Here is a 20,169-nt window from a genome sequence, read left to right as displayed (position 1 = left end):
AGTGGCCTCAGCCAGCAGCCACAGGCCCTGGTGTGGTGTAAGTGGCCTCAGCCAGAGGCCACAGGCCCTGGTGTGGTGTAAGTGGCCTCAGCCAGAGCCACAGGCCCTGATGTGGTGTAAGTGGCCCCAGCCGGTCACTCAGGCCCTGGTGTGGTGTAGGTGGCATCAGCTAGCAGCACAAGACATTGGAAAACAGCCAAAAGCAATGTCGTTAATGTGCCCTCATTAATGGGCAGCTGCTTTTGGTCTTTTAATACACCCCTTCTCTGGATCAAAAGCGGTTCAATGACATGAAAATGAAAGGCTTACAGCACCAGGTATTCCCAGGCAGGCTCCCATCCAAGTACTAACCAAGCCCAGCCCTGCTCAGCTTCCGAGATCAGACGAGGTCGGGCGTGCTCAGGGTGGTATGGCCGTAAGCTGCTGGCCCCAGCACAATGTCTCAATTTATGGATTCAGGTGATTAGGTGGCAAGTACCTGAAGTTACGAAGACAATCCTATAACCCTACCTTCATGTTTGCATAATACCCTAACCCAAAGGCTCAGTTTAGCATTTATCCAACAGCACAGGCCCTGGATTGTTGAAGATGGCCTCAGGAACCAGCACAGGGCCTGGTGTGTTGTACATGGCCACAGCTAGCAGCACAGGGCCTGGTTTGGTGAAGATGGCCTCGGCCAGAAGCGCAGGGCCTGGTGTGATGTGAGTGGCCTGAGCAAGAGCCACAGGCCCTGGTGTGGTGTACGTGGCCTCAGCCAGCAGCCACAGGCCTGGTGTGGTGTAAGTCGCCTCAGCCAGAAGCCACAGGCCCTGGTGTGGTGTAAGTGGCCTCAGCCAGCAGCCACAGGCCCTGGTGTGGTGTAAGTGGCCTGAGCAAGAGCCACAGGCCCTGGTGTGGTGTAAGTGGCCTCAACCAGCAGCCACAGGCCCTGGTGTGGTGTAAGTGGCCTGAGCAAGTGCCACAGGCCCTGGTGTGGTGTAAGTGGCCTCAATAGCAAATAAGGCCCTGGTGTGGTGTAAGTGGCCTGAGCAAGAACCACAGGGCCTGGTTTGGTGAAGATGGCCTCGGCCAGAAGCGCAGGGCCTGGTGTGATGTGAGTGGCCTGAGCAAGAGCCACAGGCCCTGGTGTGGTGTAAGTGGCCTCAGCCAGCAGCCACAGGCCCTGGTGTGGTGTAAGTGGCCTCAGCCAGAAGCCACATGCACTGGTGTGGTGTAAGTGGCCTCAGCCAGCAGCAAAAGGGCCCTGGTGTGGTGTAGGTGGCCTCAGCCAGCAGCCACAGGCCCTGGTGTGGTGTAAGTGGCCTCAATAGCAACTAAGGCCCTGGTGTGGTGTAAGTGGCTTCAGCCAGCAGCCACAGGCCCTGGTGTGGTGTAAGTGGCCTCAGCCAGCAGCCACAGGCCCTGGTGTGGTGTAGGTGGCCTCAGCCAGCAGCCACAGGCCCTGGTGTGGTGTAAGTGGCCTCAATAGCAACTAAGGCCCTGGTGTGGTGTAAGTGGCTTCAGCCAGCAGCCACAGGCTCTGGTGTGGTGTAACTGGCCTCAGCCAGCAGCCACAGGCCCTGGTGTGGTGTAAGTGGCCTCAGCCAGAGCCACAGGCCCTGATGTGGTGTAAGTGGCCTCAGCCAGCAGCCACAGGCCCTGGTGTGGTGTAAGTGGCCTCAGCCAGTGCCACAGGCCCTGGTGTGGTGTAAGTGGCCTGAGCAAGAGCCACAGACCATGGTGTGGTGTAATTGGCCTCAATAGCAACTAAGGCCCTGGTGTGGTGTAAGTGGCCTCAGCCAGCAGCCACAGGCCCTGGTGTGGTGTAAGTGGCCTCAGCCAGCAGCCACAGGCCCTGGTGTGGTGTAAGTGGCCTCAGCCAGTGCCACAGGCCCTGGTGTGGTGTAATTGGCCTCAATAGCAACTAAGGCCCTGGTGTGGTGTAAGTGGCCTGAGCAAGAGCCACATACCCTGGTGTGGTGTAATTGGCCTCAATAGCAACTAAGGCCCTGGTGTGGTGTAGGTGGCCTCAGCCAGCAGCCACAGGCCCTGGTGTGGTGTAAGTGGCCTCAGCCAGAGCAACAGGCCCTGATGTGGTGTAAGTGGCCCCAGCCGGTCACTCAGGCCCTGGTGTGGTGTAGGTGGCATCAGCTAGCAGCCACAGGCCCTGGTGTGGTGTAAGTGGCCTCAGCCAGTGCCACAGGCCCTGGTGTGGTGTAAGTGGCCTGAGCAAGAGCCACAGACCCTGGTGTGGTGTAATTGGCCTCAATAGCAACTAAGGCCCTGGTGTGGTGTAGGTGGCCTCAGCCAGCAGCCACAGGCCCTGGTGTGGTGTAAGTGGCCTCAGCCAGCAGCCACAGGCCCTGGTGTGGTGTAAGTGGCATCAGCTAGCAGCACAAGACATTGGAAAACAGCCAAAAGCAATGTCGTTAATGTGCCCTCATTAATGGGGAGCTGCTTTTGGTCTTTTAATACACCCCTTCTCTGGATCAAAAGCGGTTCAATGACATGAAAATGAAAGGCTTACAGCACCAGGTATTCCCAGGCAGTCTCCCATCCAAGTACTAACCAAGCCCAGCCCTGCTTAGCTTCCGAGATCAGACGAGGTCAGGCGTGCTCACGGTGGTATGGCCGTAAGCTGCTGGCTCCAGCACAATGTCTCAATTTATGGATTCAAGTGATTAGGTGGCAAGTACCTGAAGTTACGAAGACAATGCTATAACCATACCTGCATGTTTGCATAATACCCTAACCCAAAGGCTCAGTTTGGCATTTATCCAACAGCACAGGCCCTGGATTGTTGAAGATGGCCTCAGGAACCAGCACAGGGCCTGGTGTGTTGTACATGGCCACAGCAAGGAGCACAGGGCCTGGTTTGGTGAAGATGGCCTCGGCCAGAAGCGCAGGGCCTGGTGTGGTGTAAGTCGCCTCAGCCAGAAGCCACAGGCACTGGTGTGGTGTAAGTGGCCTAAGCCAGAGCCACAGGCCCTGGTGTGGTGTAAGTGGCCTCAATAGCAAATAAGGCCCTGGTGTGATATGAGTGGCCTGAGCAAGAGCCACAGGCCCTGGTGTGGTGTAAGTGGCATGAGCAAGAGCCACAGGCCCTGGTGTGGTGTAAGTGGCCTGAGCAAGAGCCAGAGGCCCTGGTGTGGTGTAGGTGGCCTCAGCCAGCAGCCACAGGCCCTGGTGTGGTGTAGGTGGCCTCAGCCAGCAGCCACAAGCCCTTGTGTGGTGTAAGTGGCCTCAGCCAGCAGCCACAGGCCCTGGTGTGGTGTAAGTGGCCTCAGCCAGTGCCACAGGCCCTGGTGTGGTGTAAGTGGCCTGAGCAAGAGCCACAGACCATGGTGTGGTGTAATTGGCCTCAATAGCAACTAAGGCCCTGGTGTGGTGTAAGTGGCCTCAGCCAGCAGCCACAGGCCCTGGTGTGGTGTAAGTGGCCTCAGCCAGAGGCCACAGGCCCTGGTGTGGTGTAAGTGGCCTCAGCCAGAGCCACAGGCCCTGATGTGGTGTAAGTGGCCCCAGCCGGTCACTCAGGCCCTGGTGTGGTGTAGGTGGCATCAGCTAGCAGCACAAGACATTGGAAAACAGCCAAAAGCAATGTCGTTAATGTGCCCTCATTAATGGGCAGCTGCTTTTGGTCTTTTAATACACCCCTTCTCTGGATCAAAAGCGGTTCAATGACATGAAAATGAAAGGCTTACAGCACCAGGTATTCCCAGGCAGGCTCCCATCCAAGTACTAACCAAGCCCAGCCCTGCTCAGCTTCCGAGATCAGACGAGGTCGGGCGTGCTCAGGGTGGTATGGCCGTAAGCTGCTGGCCCCAGCACAATGTCTCAATTTATGGATTCAGGTGATTAGGTGGCAAGTACCTGAAGTTACGAAGACAATCCTATAACCCTACCTTCATGTTTGCATAATACCCTAACCCAAAGGCTCAGTTTAGCATTTATCCAACAGCACAGGCCCTGGATTGTTGAAGATGGCCTCAGGAACCAGCACAGGGCCTGGTGTGTTGTACATGGCCACAGCTAGCAGCACAGGGCCTGTTTTGGTGAAGATGGCCTCGGCCAGAAGCGCAGGGCCTGGTGTGATGTGAGTGGCCTGAGCAAGAGCCACAGGCCCTGGTGTGGTGTACGTGGCCTCAGCCAGCAGCCACAGGCCTGGTGTGGTGTAAGTCGCCTCAGCCAGAAGCCACAGGCCCTGGTGTGGTGTAAGTGGCCTCAGCCAGCAGCCACAGGCCCTGGTGTGGTGTAAGTGGCCTGAGCAAGAGCCACAGGCCCTGGTGTGGTGTAAGTGGCCTCAACCAGCAGCCACAGGCCCTGGTGTGGTGTAAGTGGCCTGAGCAAGTGCCACAGGCCCTGGTGTGGTGTAAGTGGCCTCAATAGCAAATAAGGCCCTGGTGTGGTGTAAGTGGCCTGAGCAAGAACCACAGGGCCTGGTTTGGTGAAGATGGCCTCGGCCAGAAGCGCAGGGCCTGGTGTGATGTGAGTGGCCTGAGCAAGAGCCACAGGCCCTGGTGTGGTGTAAGTGGCCTCAGCCAGCAGCCACAGGCCCTGGTGTGGTGTAAGTGGCCTCAGCCAGAAGCCACATGCACTGGTGTGGTGTAAGTGGCCTCAGCCAGCAGCAAAAGGGCCCTGGTGTGGTGTAGGTGGCCTCAGCCAGCAGCCACAGGCCCTGGTGTGGTGTAAGTGGCCTCAATAGCAACTAAGGCCCTGGTGTGGTGTAAGTGGCTTCAGCCAGCAGCCACAGGCCCTGGTGTGGTGTAAGTGGCCTCAGCCAGCAGCCACAGGCCCTGGTGTGGTGTAGGTGGCCTCAGCCAGCAGCCACAGGCCCTGGTGTGGTGTAAGTGGCCTCAATAGCAACTAAGGCCCTGGTGTGGTGTAAGTGGCTTCAGCCAGCAGCCACAGGCTCTGGTGTGGTGTAACTGGCCTCAGCCAGCAGCCACAGGCCCTGGTGTGGTGTAAGTGGCCTCAGCCAGAGCCACAGGCCCTGATGTGGTGTAAGTGGCCTCAGCCAGCAGCCACAGGCCCTGGTGTGGTGTAAGTGGCCTCAGCCAGTGCCACAGGCCCTGGTGTGGTGTAAGTGGCCTGAGCAAGAGCCACAGACCATGGTGTGGTGTAATTGGCCTCAATAGCAACTAAGGCCCTGGTGTGGTGTAAGTGGCCTCAGCCAGCAGCCACAGGCCCTGGTGTGGTGTAAGTGGCCTCAGCCAGCAGCCACAGGCCCTGGTGTGGTGTAAGTGGCCTCAGCCAGTGCCACAGGCCCTGGTGTGGTGTAATTGGCCTCAATAGCAACTAAGGCCCTGGTGTGGTGTAAGTGGCCTGAGCAAGAGCCACATACCCTGGTGTGGTGTAATTGGCCTCAATAGCAACTAAGGCCCTGGTGTGGTGTAGGTGGCCTCAGCCAGCAGCCACAGGCCCTGGTGTGGTGTAAGTGGCCTCAGCCAGAGCAACAGGCCCTGATGTGGTGTAAGTGGCCCCAGCCGGTCACTCAGGCCCTGGTGTGGTGTAGGTGGCATCAGCTAGCAGCCACAGGCCCTGGTGTGGTGTAAGTGGCCTCAGCCAGTGCCACAGGCCCTGGTGTGGTGTAAGTGGCCTGAGCAAGAGCCACAGACCCTGGTGTGGTGTAATTGGCCTCAATAGCAACTAAGGCCCTGGTGTGGTGTAGGTGGCCTCAGCCAGCAGCCACAGGCCCTGGTGTGGTGTAAGTGGCCTCAGCCAGCAGCCACAGGCCCTGGTGTGGTGTAAGTGGCATCAGCTAGCAGCACAAGACATTGGAAAACAGCCAAAAGCAATGTCGTTAATGTGCCCTCATTAATGGGGAGCTGCTTTTGGTCTTTTAATACACCCCTTCTCTGGATCAAAAGCGGTTCAATGACATGAAAATGAAAGGCTTACAGCACCAGGTATTCCCAGGCAGTCTCCCATCCAAGTACTAACCAAGCCCAGCCCTGCTTAGCTTCCGAGATCAGACGAGGTCAGGCGTGCTCACGGTGGTATGGCCGTAAGCTGCTGGCTCCAGCACAATGTCTCAATTTATGGATTCAAGTGATTAGGTGGCAAGTACCTGAAGTTACGAAGACAATGCTATAACCATACCTGCATGTTTGCATAATACCCTAACCCAAAGGCTCAGTTTGGCATTTATCCAACAGCACAGGCCCTGGATTGTTGAAGATGGCCTCAGGAACCAGCACAGGGCCTGGTGTGTTGTACATGGCCACAGCAAGGAGCACAGGGCCTGGTTTGGTGAAGATGGCCTCGGCCAGAAGCGCAGGGCCTGGTGTGGTGTAAGTCGCCTCAGCCAGAAGCCACAGGCACTGGTGTGGTGTAAGTGGCCTAAGCCAGAGCCACAGGCCCTGGTGTGGTGTAAGTGGCCTCAATAGCAAATAAGGCCCTGGTGTGGTGTAAGTGGCCTGAGCAAGAACCACAGGGCCTGGTTTGGTGAAGATGGCCTCGGCCAGAAGCACAGGGCCTGGTGTGATGTGAGTGGCCTGAGCAAGAGCCACAGGCCCTGGTGTGGTGTAAGTGGCCCCAGCCGGTCACTCAGGCCCTGGTGTGGTGTAGGTGGCCTCAATAGCAACTAAGGCCCTGGTGTGGTGTAAGTGGCTTCAGCCAGCAGCCACAGGCTCTGGTGTGGTGTAACTGGCCTCAATAGCAACTAAGGCCCTGGTGTGGTGTAAGTGGCTTCAGCCAGCAGCCACAGGCTCTGGTGTGGTGTAACTGGCCTCAGCCAGCAGCCACAGGCCCTGGTGTGGTGTAAGTGGCCTCAGCCAGAGCCACAGGCCCTGATGTGGTGTAAGTGGCCCCAGCCGGTCACTCAGGCCCTGGTGTGGTGTAGGTGGCATCAGCTAGCAGCACAAGACATTGGAAAACAGCCAAAAGCAGTGTCGTTAATGTGCCCTCATTAATGGGCAGCTGCTTTTGGTCTTTTAATACACCCCTTCTCTGGATCAAAAGCGGTTCAATGACATGAAAATGAAAGGCTTACAGCACCAGGTATTCCCAGGCAGTCTCCCATCCAAGTACTAACCAAGCCCAGCCCTGCTTAGCTTCCGAGATCAGACGAGGTCGGGCGTGCTCAGGGTGGTATGGCCGTAAGCTGCTGGCTCCAGCACAATGTCTCAATTTATGGATTCAAGTGATTAGGTGGCAAGTACCTGAAGTTACGAAGACAATGCTATAACCATACCTGCATGTTTGCATAATACCCTAACCCAAAGGCTCAGTTTGGCATTTATCCAACAGCACAGGCCCTGGATTGTTGAAGATGGCCTCAGGAACCAGCACAGGGCCTGGTGTGTTGTACATGGCCACAGCAAGGAGCACAGGGCCTGGTTTGGTGAAGATGGCCTCGGCCAGAAGCGCAGGGCCTGGTGTGATGTGAGTGGCCTGAGCAAGAGCCACAGGCCTTGGTGTGGTGTAAGTGGCCTCAGCCAGCAGCCACAGGCCCTGGTGTGGTGTAAGTCGCCTCAGCCAGAAGCCACAGGCACTGGTGTGGTGTAAGTGGCCTCAGCCAGCAGCAAAAGGGCCCTGGTGTGGTGTAAGTCGCCTCAGCCAGCAGCCACAGGCCCTGGTGTGGTGTAGGTGGCCTCAGCCAGCAGCCACAGGCCCTGGTGTGGTGTAAGTGGCCTCAGCCAGCAGCCACAGGCCCTGGTGTGGTGTAAGTGGCCTCAGCCAGCAGCCACAGGCCCTGGTGTGGTGTAAGTGGCCTCAGCCAGTGCCACAGGCCCTGGTGTGGTGTAAGTGGCCTGAGCAAGAGCCACAGACCCTGGTGTGGTGTAATTGGCCTCAGCCAGCAGCCACAGGCCCTGGTGTGGTGTAAGTCGCCTCAGACAGAAGCCACAGGCCCTGGTGTGGTGTAGGTGGCCTCAGCCACCAGCCACAGGCCCTGGTGTGGTGTAAGTGGCCTCAGCCAGCAGCCACAGGCCCTGGTGTGGTGTAAGTGGCCTCAGCCAGCAGCCACAGGCCCTGGTGTGGTGTAAGTGGCCTCAGCCAGTGCCACAGGCCCTGGTGTGGTGTAAGTGGCCTGAGCAAGAGCCACAGGCCCTGGTGTGGTGTAAGTGGCCTGAGCAAGAGCCACAGACCCTGGTGTGGTGTAATTGGCCTCAATAGCAACTAATGCCCTGGTGTGGTGTAGGTGGCCTCAGCCAGCAGCCACAGGCCCTGGTGTGGTGAAAGTGGCCTCAGCCAGAGCCACAGGCCCTGATGTGGTGTAAGTGGCCCCAGCCGGTCCCTCAGGCCCTTGTGTGGTGTAGGTTGCATCAGCTAGCAGCACAAGACATTGGAAAAGAGCCAAAAGCAGTGTCGTTAATGTGCCCTCATTAATGGGCAGCTGCTTTTGGTCTTTTAATACACCCCTTCTCTGGATCAAAAGCGGTTCAATGACATGAAAATCAAAGGCTTACAGTACCAGGTATTCCCAGGCAGTCTCCCATCCAAGTACTAACCAAGCCCAGCCCTGCTTAGCTTCCGAGATCAGACGAGGTCAGGCGTGCTCAGGGTGGTATGGCCGTAAGCTGCTGGCTCCAGCACAATGTCTCAATTTATGGATTCAAGTGATTAGGTGGCAAGTACCTGAAGTTACGAAGACAATGCTATAACCATACCTGCATGTTTGCATAATACCCTAACCCAAAGGCTCAGTTTGGCATTTATCCAACAGCACAGGCCCTGGATTGTTGAAGATGGCCTCAGGAACCAGCACAGGGCCTGATGTGTTGTACATGGCCACAGCAAGCAGCACAGGGCCTGGTTTGGTGAAGATGGCCTCGGCCAGAAGCACAGGGCCTGGTGTGATGTGAGTGGCCTGAGCAAGAGCCACAGGCCCTGGTGTGGTGTAAGTGGAATCAGCCAGCAGCCACAGGCCCTGGTGTGGTTTAAGTGGCCTGAGCCAGAGCCACAGGCCCTGGTGTGGTGTAACTGGCCTGAATAGCAAATAAGGCCCTGGTGTGGTGTAAGTGGCCTCAGCCAGAGCCACAGGCCCTGGTGTGGTGTAAGTGGCCTCAATAGCAACTAAGGCCCTGGTGTGGTGTAAGTGGCCTCAGCCAACAGCCACAGGCCCTGGTATGGTGTAAGTGGCCTCAGCCAGCAGCCACAGGCCCTGGTGTGGTGTAAGTGGCCAGAAGCGCAGGGCCTGGTGTGATGTGAGTGGCCTGAGCAAGAGCCACAGACCCTGGTGTGGTGTAATTGGCCTCAATAGCAACTAAGGCCCTGGTGTGGTGTATGTGGCCTCAGCCAGCAGCCACAGGCCCTGGTGTGGTGTAACTGGCCTCAGCCAGCAGCCACAGGCCCTGGTGTGGTGTAAGTGGCCTCAGCCAGAGCCACAGGCCCTGATGTGGTGTAAGTCGCCTCAGCTAGCAGCACAGGGCCTGGTTTGGTGAAGATGGCCTCGGCCAGAAGCGCAGGGCCTGGTGTGATGTGAGTGGCCTGAGCAAGAGCCACAGGCCCTGGTGTGTTGTAAGTGGCCTCAGCCAGCAGCCACAGGCCCTGGTGTGGTGTAGGTGGCCTCAGCCAGCAGCCACAGGCCCTGGTGTGGTGTAAGTGGCCTCAGCCAGTGCCACAGGCCCTGGTGTGGTGTAATTGGCCTCAATAGCAACTAAGGCCCTGGTGTGGTGTAAGTGGCCTGAGCAAGAGCCACATACCCTGGTGTGGTGTAATTGGCCTCAATAGCAACTAAGGCCCTGGTGTGGTGTAGGTGGCCTCAGCCAGCAGCCACAGGCCCTGGTGTGGTGTAAGTGGCCTCAGCCAGAGCAACAGGCCCTGATGTGGTGTAAGTGGCCCAAGCCGGTCACTCAGGCCCTGGTGTGGTGTAGGTGGCATCAGCTAGCAGCACAAGACATTGGAAAACAGCCAAAAGCAATGTCGTTAATGTGCCCTCATTAATGGGGAGCTGCTTCTGGTCTTTTAATACACCCCTTCTCTGGATCAAAAGCGGTTCAATGACATGAAAATGCAAGGCTTACAGCACCAGGTATTGCCAGGAAGTCTCCCATCCAAGTACTAAACAAGCCCAGCCCTGCTTAGCTTCCGAGATCAGACGAGGTCGGGCGTGCTCAGGGTGGTATGGCCGTAAGCTGCTGGCCCCAGCACAATGTCTCAATTTATGGATTCAAGTGATTAGGTGGCAAGTACCTGAAGTTACGAAGACAATCCTATAACCATACCTGCATGTTTGCATAATACCCTAACCAAAAGGCTCAGTTTGGCATTTATCCAACAGCACAGGCCCTGGATTGTTGAAGATGGCCTCAAGAACCAGCAAAGGACCTGGTGTGTTTTACATGGCCACAGCAAGCAGCACAGGGCCTGGTTTGGTGAAGATGGCCTCAGCAAGCAGCCACAGGCCCTGGTTTGGTGTAAGTGGCCTCAGCTAGCAGCCACAGGCCCTGGTGTGGTGTGAGTGGCCTCAGCCAGCAGCCACAGGCCCTGGTGTGGTCTAAGTGGCCTCAGCCAGTGCCACAGGCCCTGGTGTGGTGTAAGTGGCCTGAGCAAGAGCCACAGGCCCTGGTGTGGTGTAAGTGGCCTCAGCCAGCAGCCACAGGCCCTGGTGTGGTGTAAGTGGCCTGAGCAAGTGCCACAGGCCCTGGTGTGGTGTAAGTGGCCTAAGCAAGAGCCACAGGCCCTGGTGTGGTGTAAGTGGCCTCAATAGCAAATAAGGCCCTGGTGTGGTGTAAGTGGCCTGAGCAAGAACCACAGGGCCTGGTTTGGTGAAGATGGCCTCGGCCAGAAGCGCAGGGCCTGGTGTGATGTGAGTGGCCTGAGCAAGAGCCACAGGCCCTGGTGTGGTGTAAGTGGCCTCAGCCAGCAGCCACAGGCCCTGGTGTGGTGTAATTGGCCTCAGCCAGAAGCCACAGGCACTGGTGTGGTGTAAGTGGCCTCAGCCAGCAGCAAAAGGGCCCTGGTGTGGTGTAGGTGGCCTCAGCCAGCAGCCACAGGCCCTGGTGTGGTGTAAGTGGCCTCAATAGCAACTAAGGCCCTGGTGTGGTGTAAGTGGCTTCAGCCAGCAGCCACAGGCCCTGGTGTGGTGTAAGTGGCCTCAGCCAGCAGCCACAGGCCCTGGTGTGGTGTAGGTGGCCTCAGCCAGCAGCCACAGGCCCTGGTGTGGTGTAAGTGGCCTCAATAGCAACTAAGGCCCTGGTGTGGTGTAAGTGGCTTCAGCCAGCAGCCACAGGCTCTGGTGTGGTGTAACTGGCCTCAGCCAGCAGCCACAGGCCCTGGTGTGGTGTAAGTGGCCACAGCCGGTCACTCAGGCCCTGGTGTGGTCTAAGTGGCCTCAGCCAGCAGCCACAGGCCCTGGTGTGGTGTAAGTGGCCTCAGCCAGTGCCACAGGCCCTGGTGTGGTGTAAGTGGCCTGAGCAAGAGCCACAGGCCCTGGTGTGGTGTAAGTGGCCTGAGCAAGAGCCACAGACCCTGGTGTGGTGTAATTGGCCTCAATAGCAACTAATGCCCTGGTGTGGTGTAGGTGGCCTCAGCCAGCAGCCACAGGCCCTGGTGTGGTGTAAGTGGAATGAGCAAGAGCCACAGGCCCTGGTGTGGTGTAAGTGGCCTGAGCAAGAGCCACAGACCCTGGTGTGGTGTAAGTGGCCTCAATAGCAAATAAGGCCCTGGTGTGGTGTAAGTGGCCTGAGCAAGAACCACAGGGCCTGGTTTGGTGAAGATGGCCTCGGCCAGAAGCGCAGGGCCTGGTGTGATGTGAGTGGCCTGAGCAAGAGCCACAGGCCCTGGTGTGGTGTAAGTGGCCTCAGCCAGCAGCCACAGGCCCTGGTGTGGTGTAAGTGGCCTCAGCCAGAAGCCACAGGCACTGGTGTGGTGTAAGTGGCCTCAGCCAGCAGCAAAAGGGCCCTGGTGTGGTGTAGGTGGCCTCAGCCAGCAGCCACAGGCCCTGGTGTGGTGTAAGTGGCCTCAATAGCAACTAAGGCCCTGGTGTGGTGTAAGTGGCTTCAGCCAGCAGCCACAGGCCCTGGTGTGGTGTAAGTGGCCTCAGCCAGCAGCCACAGGCCCTGGTGTGGTGTAGGTGGCCTCAGCCAGCAGCCACAGGCCCTGGTGTGGTGTAAGTGGCCTCAATAGCAACTAAGGCCCTGGTGTGGTGTAAGTGGCTTCAGCCAGCAGCCACAGGCTCTGGTGTGGTGTAACTGGCCTCAGCCAGCAGCCACAGGCCCTGATGTGGTGTAAGTGGCCCCAGCCGGTCACTCAGGCCCTGGTGTGGTGTAGGTGGCATCAGCCAGCAGCCACAGGCCCTGGTGTGGTGTAAGTCGCCTCAGCCAGAAGCCACAGGCACTGGTGTGGTGTAAGTGGCCTCAGCCAGCAGCAAAAGGGCCCTGGTGTGGTGTAAGTCGCCTCAGCCAGCAGCCACAGGCCCTGGTGTGGTGTAGGTGGCCTCAGCCAGCAGCCACAGGCCCTGGTGTGGTGTAAGTGGCCTCAGCCAGCAGCCACAGGCCCTGTTGTGGTGTAAGTGGCTTCAGCCAGCAGCCACAGGCCCTGGTGTGGTGTAAGTGGCCTCAGCCAGTGCCACAGGCCCTGGTGTGGTGTAAGTGGCCTGAGCAAGAGCCACAGACCCTGGTGTGGTATAATTGGCCTCAGCCAGCAGCCACAGGCCCTGGTGTGGTGTAAGTCGCCTCAGACAGAAGCCACAGGCACTGGTGTGGTGTAAGTGGCCTCAGCCAGCAGCAAAAGGGCCCTGGTGTGGTATAAGTCGCCTCAGCCAGCAGCCACAGGCCCTGGTGTGGTGTAGGTGGCCTCAGCCAGCAGCCACAGGCCCTGGTGTGGTGTAAGTGGCCTGAGCAAGAGCCACATACCCTGGTGTGGTGTAATTGGCCTCAATAGCAACTAATGCCCTGGTGTGGTGTAAGTGGCCTCAGCCAGCAGCCACAGGCCCTGGTGTGGTGTAAGTGGCCTCAGCCAGAGCCACAGGCCCTGATGTGGTGTAAGTGGCCCCAGCCGGTCACTCAGGCCCTGGTGTGGTGTAGGTGGCATCAGCTAGCAGCACAAGACATTGGAAAACAGCCAAAAGCAATGTCGTTAATGTGCCCTCATTAATGGGCAGCTGCTTTTGGTCTTTTAATACACCCCTTCTCTGGATCAAAAGCGGTTCAATGACATTAAAATGAAAGGCTTACAGCACCAGGTATTCCCAGGCAGTCTCCTATCCAAGTACTAACCAAGCCCAGCCCTGCTCAGCTTCCGAGATCAGACGAGGTCGGGCGTGCTCAGGGTGGTATGGCCGTAAGCTGCTGGGCCCAGCACAATGTCTCAATTTATGGATTCAGGTGATTAGGTGGCAAGTACCTGAAGTTACGAAGACAATCCTATAACCCTACCTTCATGTTTGCATAATACCCTAACCCAAAGGCTCAGTTTAGCATTTATCCAACAGCACAGGCCCTGGATTGTTGAAGATGGCCTCAGGAACCAGCACAGGGCCTGGTGTGTTGTACATGGCCACAGCTAGCAGCACAGGGCCTGGTTTGGTGAAGATGGCCTCGGCCAGAAGCGCAGGGCCTGGTGTGATGTGAGTGGCCTGAGCAAGAGCCACAGGCCCTGGTGTGGTGTAATTGGCCTCAATAGCAACTAAGGCCCTGGTGTGGTCTAAGTGGCCTGAGCAAGAGCCACATACCCTGGTGTGGTGTAATTGGCCTCAATAGCAACTAAGGCCCTGGTGTGGTGTAGGTGGCCTCAGCCAGCAGCCACAGGCCCTGGTGTGGTGTAAGTGGCCTCAGCCAGAGCAACAGGCCCTGATGTGGTGTAAGTGGCCCCAGCCGGTCACTCAGGCCCTGGTGTGGTGTAGGTGGCATCAGCTAGCAGCACAAGACATTGGAAAACAGCCAAAAGCAATGTCGTTAATGTGCCCTCATTAATGGGGAGCTGCTTCTGGTCTTTTAATACACCCCTTCTCTGGATCAAAAGCGGTTCAATGACATGAAAATGAAAGGCTTACAGCACCAGGTATTCCCAGGCAGTCTCCCATCCAAGTACTAACCAAGCCCAGCCCTGCTTAGCTTCCGAGATCAGACGAGGTCGGGCGTGCTCAGGGTGGTATGGCCGTAAGCTGCTGGCCCCAGCACAATGTCTCAATTTATGGATTCAAGTGATTAGGTGGCAAGTACCTGAAGTTACGAAGACAATCCTATAACCATACCTGCATGTTTGCATAATACCCTAACCAAAAGGCTCAGTTTGGCATTTATCCAACAGCACAGGCCCTGGATTGTTGAAGATGGCCTCAAGAACCAGCACAGGACCTGGTGTGTTTTACATGGCCACAGCAAGCAGCACAGGGCCTGGTTTGGTGAAGATGGCCTCAGCAGGCAGCCACAGGCCCTGGTTTGGTGTAAGTGGCCTCAGCTAGCAGCCACAGGCCCTGGTGTGGTGTGAGTGGCCTCAGCCAGCAGCCACAGGCCCTGGTGTGGTCTAAGTGGCCTCAGCCAGTGCCACAGGCCCTGGTGTGGTGTAAGTGGCCTAAGCCAGAGCCACAGGCCCTGGTGTGGTGTAAGTGGCCTCAATAGCAAATAAGGCCCTGGTGTGGTGTAAGTGGCCTGAGCAAGAACCACAGGGCCTGGTTTGGTGAAGATGGCCTCGGCCAGAAGCGCAGGGCCTGGTGTGATGTGAGTGGCCTGAGCAAGAGCCACAGGCCCTGGTGTGGTGTAAGTGGCCTCATTCAGCAGCCACAGGCCCTGGTGTGGTGTAAGTGGCCTCAGCCAGGAGCCACATGCACTGGTGTGGTGTAAGTGGCCTCAGCCAGCAGCAAAAGGGCCCTGGTGTGGTGTAGGTGGCCTCAGCCAGCAGCCACAGGCCCTGGTGTGGTGTAAGTGGCATCAATAGCAACTAAGGCCCTGGTGTGGTGTAGGTGGCCTCAGCCAGCAGCCACAGGCCCTGGTGTGGTGTAAGTGGCCTCAGCCAGAGCAACAGGCCCTGATGTGGTGTAAGTGGCCCCAGCCGGTCACTCAGGCCCTGGTGTGGTGTAGGTGGCATCAGCTAGCAGCCACAGGCCCTGGTGTGGTGTAAGTGGCCTCAGCCAGTGCCACAGGCCCTGGTGTGGTGTAAGTGGCCTGAGCAAGAGCCACAGACCCTGGTGTGGTGTAATTGGCCTCAATAGCAACTAAGGCCCTGGTGTGGTGTAGGTGGCCTCAGCCAGCAGCCACAGGCCCTGGTGTGGTGTAAGTGGCCTCAGCCAGCAGCCACAGGCCCTGGTGTGGTGTAAGTGGCATCAGCTAGCAGCACAAGACATTGGAAAACAGCCAAAAGCAATGTCGTTAATGTGCCCTCATTAATGGGGAGCTGCTTTTGGTCTTTTAATACACCCCTTCTCTGGATCAAAAGCGGTTCAATGACATGAAAATGAAAGGCTTACAGCACCAGGTATTCCCAGGCAGTCTCCCATCCAAGTACTAACCAAGCCCAGCCCTGCTTAGCTTCCGAGATCAGACGAGGTCGGGCGTGCTCACGGTGGTATGGCCGAAAGCTGCTGGCTCCAGCACAATGTCTCAATTTATGGATTCAAGTGATTAGGTGGCAAGTACCTGAAGTTACGAAGACAATCCTATAACCATACCTGCATGTTTGCATAATACCCTAACCCAAAGGCTCAGTTTGGCATTTATCCAACAGCACAGGCCCTGGATTGTTGAAGATGGCCTCAAGAACCAGCACAGGACCTGGTGTGTTTTACATGGCCACAGCAAGCAGCACAGGGCCTGGTTTGGTGAAGATGGCCTCAGCAAGCAGCCACAGGCCCTGGTTTGGTGTAAGTGGCCTCAGCCAGCAGCCACAGGCCCTGGTGTGGTGTAAGTGGCCTCAGCCAGCAGCCACAGGCCCTGGTGTGGTCTAAGTGGCCTCAGCCAGTGCCACAGGCCCTGGTGTGGTGTAAGTGGCCTGAGTAAGAGCCACAGGCCCTGGTGTGGTGTAAGTGGCCTCAGCCAGCAGCCACAGGCCCTGGTGTGGTGTAAGTGGCCTGAGCAAGTGCCACAGGCCCTGGTGTGGTGTAAGTGGCCTAAGCCAGAGCCACAGGCCCTGGTGTGGTGTAAGTGGCCTGAGCAAGAGCCACAGGGCCTGGTTTGGTGAAGATGGCCTCGGCCAGAAGCGCAGGGCCTGGTGTGATGTGAGTGGCCTGAGCAAGAGCCACAGGCCCTGGTGTGGTGTAAGTGGCCTCAGCCAGCAGCCACAGGCCCTGGTGTGGTGTAAGTCGCCTCAGCCAGAAGCCACAGGCACTGGTGTGGTGTAAGTGGCCTCAGCCAGCAGCAAAAGGGCCCTGGTGTGGTGTAAGTCGCCTCAGCCAGCAGCCACAGGCCCTGGTGTGGTGTAGATGGCCTCAGCCAGCAGCCACAGGCCCTGGTGTGGTGTAAGTGGCCTCAGCCAGCAGCCACAGGCCCTGGTGTGGTCTAAGTGGCCTCAGCCAGAAGCACAGGGCCTGGTGTGATATGAGTGGCCTCAGCAAGAGCCACAGGCCCTGGTGTGGTGTAAGTGGCCTGAGCAAGAGCCACAGGCCCTGGTGTGGTGTAAGTGGCCTGAGCAAGAGCCACAGGCCCTGGTGTGGTGTAGGTGGCCTCAGCCAGCAGCCACAGGCCCTGGTGTGGTGTAGGTGGCCTCAGCCAGCAGCCACAAGCCCTTGTGTGGTGTAAGTGGCCTCAGCCAGCAGCCACAGGCCCTGGTGTGGTGTAAGTGGCCTCGGCCAGTGCCACAGGCCCTGGTGTGGTGTAAGTGGCCTGAGCAAGAGCCACAGACCATGGTGTGGTGTAATTGGCCTCAATAGCAACTAAGGCCCTGGTGTGGTGTAAGTGGCCTCAGCCAGAGCCACAGGCCCTGATGTGGTGTAAGTGGCCCCAGCCGGTCACTCAGGCCCTGGTGTGGTGTAAGTGGCCTGAGCAAGAGCCACAGGCCCTGGTGTGGTGTAAGTGGCCTCAGCCAGCAGCCACAGGCCCTGGTGTGGTGTAAGTGGCCTGAGCAAGTGCCACAGGCCCTGGTGTGGTGTAAGTGGCCTGAGCAAGTGCCACAGGCCCTGGTGTGGTGTAAGTGGCCTCAATAGCAAATAAGGCCCTGGTGTGGTGTAAGTGGCCTGAGCAAGAACCACAGGGCCTGGTTTGGTGAAGATGGCCTCGGCCAGAAGCGCAGGGCCTGGTGTGATGTGAGTGGCCTGAGCAAGAGCCACAGGCCCTGGTGTGGTGTAAGTGGCCTCAGCCAGCAGCCACAGGCCCTGGTGTGGTGTAAGTGGCCTCAGCCAGAAGCCACAGGCACTGGTGTGGTGTAAGTGGCCTCAGCCAGCAGCAAAAGGGCCCTGGTGTGGTGTAGGTGGCCTCAGCCAGCAGCCACAGGCCCTGGTGTGGTGTAAGTGGCCTCAATAGCAACTAAGGCCCTGGTGTGGTGTAAGTGGCCTGAGCCAGAGCCACAGGCCCTGGTGTGGTGTAACTGGCCTGAATAGCAAATAAGGCCCTGGTGTGGTGTAAGTGGCCTCAGCCAGAGCCACAGGCCCTGGTGTGGTGTAAGTGGCCTCAATAGCAACTAAGGCCCTGGTGTGGTGTAAGTGGCCTCAGCCAACAGCCACAGGCCCTGGTATGGTGTAAGTGGCCTCAGCCAGCAGCCACAGGCCCTGGTGTGGTGTAAGTGGCCAGAAGCGCAGGGCCTGGTGTGATGTGAGTGGCCTGAGCAAGAGCCACAGACCCTGGTGTGGTGTAATTGGCCTCAATAGCAACTAAGGCCCTGGTGTGGTGTATGTGGCCTCAGCCAGCAGCCACAGGCCCTGGTGTGGTGTAAGTGGCCTCAGCCAGAGCCACAGGCCCTGATGTGGTGTAAGTCGCCTCAGCTAGCAGCACAGGGCCTGGTTTGGTGAAGATGGCCTCGGCCAGAAGCGCAGGGCCTGGTGTGATGTGAGTGGCCTGAGCAAGAGCCACAGGCCCTGGTGTGTTGTAAGTGGCCTCAGCCAGCAGCCACAGGCCCTGGTGTGGTGTAGGTGGCCTCAGCCAGCAGCCACAGGCCCTGGTGTGGTGTAAGTGGCCTCAGCCAGTGCCACAGGCCCTGGTGTGGTGTAATTGGCCTCAATAGCAACTAAGGCCCTGGTGTGGTGTAAGTGGCCTGAGCAAGAGCCACATACCCTGGTGTGGTGTAATTGGCCTCAATAGCAACTAAGGCCCTGGTGTGGTGTAGGTGGCCTCAGCCAGCAGCCACAGGCCCTGGTGTGGTGTAAGTGGCCTCAGCCAGAGCAACAGGCCCTGATGTGGTGTAAGTGGCCCAAGCCGGTCACTCAGGCCCTGGTGTGGTGTAGGTGGCATCAGCTAGCAGCACAAGACATTGGAAAACAGCCAAAAGCAATGTCGTTAATGTGCCCTCATTAATGGGGAGCTGCTTCTGGTCTTTTAATACACCCCTTCTCTGGATCAAAAGCGGTTCAATGACATGAAAATGAAAGGCTTACAGCACCAGGTATTGCCAGGAAGTCTCCCATCCAAGTACTAAACAAGCCCAGCCCTGCTTAGCTTCCGAGATCAGACGAGGTCGGGCGTGCTCAGGGTGGTATGGCCGTAAGCTGCTGGCCCCAGCACAATGTCTCAATTTATGGATTCAAGTGATTAGGTGGCAAGTACCTGAAGTTACGAAGACAATCCTATAACCATACCTGCATGTTTGCATAATACCCTAACCAAAAGGCTCAGTTTGGCATTTATCCAACAGCACAGGCCCTGGATTGTTGAAGATGGCCTCAAGAACCAGCACAGGACCTGGTGTGTTTTACATGGCCACAGCAAGCAGCACAGGGCCTGGTTTGGTGAAGATGGCCTCAGCAAGCAGCCACAGGCCCTGGTTTGGTGTAAGTGGCCTCAGCTAGCAGCCACAGGCCCTGGTGTGGTGTGAGTGGCCTCAGCCAGCAGCCACAGGCCCTGGTGTGGTCTAAGTGGCCTCAGCCAGTGCCACAGGCCCTGGTGTGGTGTAAGTGGCCTGAGCAAGAGCCACAGGCCCTGGTGTGGTGTAAGTGGCCTCAGCCAGCAGCCACAGGCCCTGGTGTGGTGTAAGTGGCCTGAGCAAGTGCCACAGGCCCTGGTGTGGTGTAAGTGGCCTAAGCAAGAGCCACAGGCCCTGGTGTGGTGTAAGTGGCCTCAATAGCAAATAAGGCCCTGGTGTGGTGTAAGTGGCCTGAGCAAGAACCACAGGGCCTGGTTTGGTGAAGATGGCCTCGGCCAGAAGCGCAGGGCCTGGTGTGATGTGAGTGGCCTGAGCAAGAGCCACAGGCCCTGGTGTGGTGTAAGTGGCCTCAGCCAGCAGCCACAGGCCCTGGTGTGGTGTAATTGGCCTCAGCCAGAAGCCACAGGCACTGGTGTGGTGTAAGTGGCCTCAGCCAGCAGCAAAAGGGCCCTGGTGTGGTGTAGGTGGCCTCAGCCAGCAGCCACAGGCCCTGGTGTGGTGTAAGTGGCCTCAATAGCAACTAAGGCCCTGGTGTGGTGTAAGTGGCTTCAGCCAGCAGCCACAGGCCCTGGTGTGGTGTAAGTGGCCTCAGCCAGCAGCCACAGGCCCTGGTGTGGTGTAGGTGGCCTCAGCCAGCAGCCACAGGCCCTGGTGTGGTGTAAGTGGCCTCAATAGCAACTAAGGCCCTGGTGTGGTGTAAGTGGCTTCAGCCAGCAGCCACAGGCTCTGGTGTGGTGTAACTGGCCTCAGCCAGCAGCCACAGGCCCTGGTGTGGTGTAAGTGGCCACAGCCGGTCACTCAGGCCCTGGTGTGGTGTAAGTGGCCTCAGCCAGCAGCCACAGGCCCTGGTGTGGTGTAAGTGGCCTCAGCCAGTGCCACAGGCCCTGGTGTGGTGTAAGTGGCCTGAGCAAGAGCCACAGGCCCTGGTGTGGTGTAAGTGGCCTGAGCAAGAGCCACAGACCCTGGTGTGGTGTAATTGGCCTCAATAGCAACTAATGCCCTGGTGTGGTGTAGGTGGCCTCAGCCAGCAGCCACAGGCCCTGGTGTGGTGTAAGTGGAATGAGCAAGAGCCACAGGCCCTGGTGTGGTGTAAGTGGCCTGAGCAAGAGCCACAGACCCTGGTGTGGTGTAAGTGGCCTCAATAGCAAATAAGGCCCTGGTGTGGTGTAAGTGGCCTGAGCAAGAACCACAGGGCCTGGTTTGGTGAAGATGGCCTCGGCCAGAAGCGCAGGGCCTGGTGTGATGTGAGTGGCCTGAGCAAGAGCCACAGGCCCTGGTGTGGTGTAAGTGGCCTCAGCCAGC

General features: G+C 57.9%; 2 non-coding genes and 9 pseudogenes across 2 annotated transcripts; all 11 read right to left on the bottom strand.

The window, feature by feature from the left end:
* Positions 1-302: 302 nt before the first annotated feature.
* On the bottom strand, positions 303-421 carry LOC146716021 (5S ribosomal RNA; annotated as a pseudogene).
* A 2,078-nt stretch (positions 422-2,499) lies between these two features.
* LOC146716020 (5S ribosomal RNA) lies at positions 2,500-2,618 on the bottom strand (annotated as a pseudogene).
* A 1,055-nt stretch (positions 2,619-3,673) lies between these two features.
* LOC146716019 (5S ribosomal RNA) lies at positions 3,674-3,792 on the bottom strand (annotated as a pseudogene).
* A 2,078-nt stretch (positions 3,793-5,870) lies between these two features.
* Positions 5,871-5,989, bottom strand: LOC146716018 (5S ribosomal RNA; annotated as a pseudogene).
* A 974-nt stretch (positions 5,990-6,963) lies between these two features.
* LOC146716017 (5S ribosomal RNA) lies at positions 6,964-7,082 on the bottom strand. Its single transcript, XR_014919634.1, has one exon. It is a non-coding gene; the product is annotated as a 5S ribosomal RNA (ribosomal RNA).
* A 1,298-nt stretch (positions 7,083-8,380) lies between these two features.
* LOC146716016 (5S ribosomal RNA) lies at positions 8,381-8,499 on the bottom strand (annotated as a pseudogene).
* A 1,438-nt stretch (positions 8,500-9,937) lies between these two features.
* On the bottom strand, positions 9,938-10,056 carry LOC146716015 (5S ribosomal RNA; annotated as a pseudogene).
* A 3,034-nt stretch (positions 10,057-13,090) lies between these two features.
* On the bottom strand, positions 13,091-13,209 carry LOC146716014 (5S ribosomal RNA; annotated as a pseudogene).
* Positions 13,210-13,908: 699 nt separating this feature from the next.
* On the bottom strand, positions 13,909-14,027 carry LOC146716013 (5S ribosomal RNA). The gene has a single exon (XR_014919632.1). It is a non-coding gene; the product is annotated as a 5S ribosomal RNA (ribosomal RNA).
* Positions 14,028-15,321: 1,294 nt separating this feature from the next.
* LOC146716012 (5S ribosomal RNA) lies at positions 15,322-15,440 on the bottom strand (annotated as a pseudogene).
* A 2,935-nt stretch (positions 15,441-18,375) lies between these two features.
* On the bottom strand, positions 18,376-18,494 carry LOC146716011 (5S ribosomal RNA; annotated as a pseudogene).
* Positions 18,495-20,169: the final 1,675 nt, after the last annotated feature.

Source organism: Copadichromis virginalis, linkage group LG3 (genome assembly GCF_057382275.1).
Source record: "Copadichromis virginalis isolate Kocher_CV1m ecotype Utaka linkage group LG3, C_Virginalis_male_GT1.1, whole genome shotgun sequence".
NCBI lineage: Eukaryota > Metazoa > Chordata > Actinopteri > Cichliformes > Cichlidae > Copadichromis > Copadichromis virginalis.
This window is presented reverse-complemented; position numbering and strand designations above follow the sequence as displayed.